Genomic DNA, 3,027 nt, shown 5'->3' with positions numbered 1-3,027 from the left:
TATATATATATTTTTTGGTGGAACCGGGGATTGAACTCAGGCCCTTCTACTTGCCAGGGAAGTGCTTATTCTACTGAGCCATCTCCCCGGCCCCGCAAATATATATTTTTTAAAAATTATAAATACACTGAGACAAGCATGGTGGCACATTCCTGTTATCCCAGCACTTGGGAAGCTATCGCAGGAGTATGTCCAAGAGTTCAAGGCCCACTGGAACTACATACCAAGACCCTGTCTCAAATAACAACAACAAAAAGTTATAAATACCTTTGGATTTTGTTAAGATTTTACCCTCAATTCGTATGTCATTATTATTCAGAAGTAGACTTTCTGGAGTTTGGTGTTTTGTTTTCAGGTGTTTTTTTTTTTTTTTTTAAGCAATCAAATTGTCATTTATTTCTGACTTTAATGCTTGGAGATAAAGAAATGGTTTTTTTGTTTGTTTTTTTCTTTTCTTTAGAATTTGTTGAGACTTCCTTTGTGGCTTCATATACAAATTTGTTTTCATGAACATGTTTCCATTCCTTATAGTACAAAGTTCTGTCTCTCTCAACTCAAGTTGCTAATCAGATTATTTAGATTGCTTATCTCTTTTTATTTAGCTTTTCCAACTCAAGTTATTGATTGTTTTGAGGGTAAGTGTATGTTTCTCATTTTTATTGTAGATTCTCAATTTCTCTCTACAACCTGATCTGATTTGACCTTTTAATTTTATTTATTTATTTATTTGTTTATTTAGGTACTGGGGATCAAACTCAGGACCTTGCACTTGCCAAGCAGGCGCTTAAGCCACTGAGCTTTCTCTCCGGCCCCTTGGCCTTTTAATTTTGAGAGCAAACTATTAAGTTCCTAGATTATGTCTTTCTTCCTCGGCTTTTGTTGCTGAGACAAAATACCCAACACCCAATGTAAAAAGAGGAAAGGTTTATTTAGCTCATAGCTTGTGGAGGTTTCAGTCCATACTCCGCTGGCTCCAAGGCAGGGTAGCCTGGTAAAGGAACAAGAGCTCACGGCAAAAGAAGATACCAAAAGCTGAAAGAGCAAAGGGGAAGAGAGAGAAACAAGCCTCTTTTCCTCCCTTGTAGTGCCCGCAGGCTCCCTGCCCTGGGGCATTCACACCTCCAACTCCAGTAGATTCAGCCACCTCAGACATCCCACCCCCCACGACCACAAGAGGTTTTGGGGGAGCCTCCAGACACAAACTACCACAGCTGAGGAACCATGGTTACTTACCATGGCTTCTATTAAGGCCATATTGGGGCTGGGTGATGCGTCTGTAACGGATCATTAACTCCCCACCTTGTAAGCTACGCACGGAAACTAAGTCCACACAGGTTGTTAGGTGATGAGACTGCTTATCCTGTTTTACAGAAGACCACTTCATCCACATTTGATGCAGTGCGAAACATTCCTTTCAAGAACAAACATAACAGGCTGGTGAGATGGCTCAGTGGTCTAAAGCAGCTACTTAGAACAAGCTTAGCAAAGCACAGGGACCGCGGTTCAATCCCCCAGCACCACATGCCAGCCCGCCCCGCCCCCTGGTGGGCTGAGCTGGCCACACACACACACACACATACACACAAATAAATAAATAAAATTTAAAAAAAAGAACAAACATAGCAATATAATTGTACTGCTCCTGAGACCACAAGCTTTAGTTATTCTATACACATTCATTTCATTAATTTTACTCGTACTGTTTCTGTCAATGCCAAGGGCACAGGACCCTGTTGAATGAAACATGACACCAATCTTGAGACAAGGGCCGGGGAGATAGCTCAGCAGGCCTTAGTGCCTGCCTGGCAAGCGCAAGATCCTGAGTTTAATCTCTGGTATACATATATATGAAAAGTAACCCCTCCAGTTAAAACCAAAGGTAGGGCTGGGAGATAGCTCAGTAGAATAAGCACTTGCCTGGCAAGCGCAAAGTCCTGAGTTCAATCCCTAGCTCCACCAATAAATAAATAAATTAATTAATTAATAAAAAACAGAATTAGCATTAAAAAAATAAATAAATAAAACCCAAGGTAAAGGTCCCTGGCAGTGCTTTTTCCTGGATGGAGCATTTCTCTCTTGGAATTCACCCACTGCTGTCTTATAGCTTGTCAACAAACTCTTCTCTGTTCTTAGACTATCAGTAATTTTTTTAACCACCAGACTTGTACGTGCTGCACTTTGCACAGCGTCATACAAGTTCAAAACTGTTTTGTCCTTTTGCGGTTTGACCTCTTTCATTACCTTTTCTGTTAATATTGCTGTTCTATTTGTCTAGACATCGCTTTTATTTTTACATCTTTATTACTGTTCAGTTTTGTCCTCTTTCACAAGATTTTAAACATTTATCTGAATAAATACTCTTATTGTTTTTGAGACAGGATTTTACTTTGTAGTTCCTACTGCAGGAACTTTGTGATCCTTCTGCCTCAGCCTTCGGAGTCCTGGGATTACAGGTGTGTGCCACCACTCCTGGCTGAACATCTACTATTATCTGGTCCATTTAACACATTCAGATAACCCGATCAATTAACCAATTCATACTGACAATTAATACAATAAAGTTCTTACCACCTGCCTTTCCATTGGGAGGTGCTTAGCAACAGATTCATCACATATTTCATTTTTATCCCACCTAGGAGAAGGACTTTCAGAATTGCTTCAGGAAGCTGCAAGAATGGGCTAAGTGGGCTGGCCAAATAGCTCGTTAGATTAAAGCACCTTCAAGCAGTCCCAGGGGCCAGGGGTTTGTTCCCCAGCCGGCCCCGCCCCCTGAGGCACACTGAGGTGGCAATTGAGACTGGATGTAGTAGCACACGCCTGTAATCCCAGCTCTTGGGAGGCTGTAGACAGGTGGATCACTATAAGTCCGATCTAGCAGTGAGACCCTGAACACCCTGTAGACCCTTCCCTAAAATACAAAAACAATAAAAAGAAAATCTGCGGGGCTGGGGAGATGGCTCAATAGAATAAGCGCTTCCCTGGCAAGCTCAAGGGCCTGAGTTCAATCCCTGGTTCCACCAAAAAAAA

General features: G+C 41.6%; 1 long non-coding RNA gene across 1 annotated transcript in view; it reads left to right on the top strand.

The window, feature by feature from the left end:
• LOC111818399 overlaps positions 1-3,027 on the top strand; it is a 17,798-nt gene that overhangs the window by 6,355 nt on the left and 8,416 nt on the right. The window lies entirely within an intron of this gene.

The sequence above is a fragment of the Octodon degus genome, unplaced genomic scaffold (assembly GCF_000260255.1).
Source record: "Octodon degus isolate 3935 unplaced genomic scaffold, OctDeg1.0 scaffold00005, whole genome shotgun sequence".
NCBI lineage: Eukaryota > Metazoa > Chordata > Mammalia > Rodentia > Octodontidae > Octodon > Octodon degus.
This window is presented reverse-complemented; position numbering and strand designations above follow the sequence as displayed.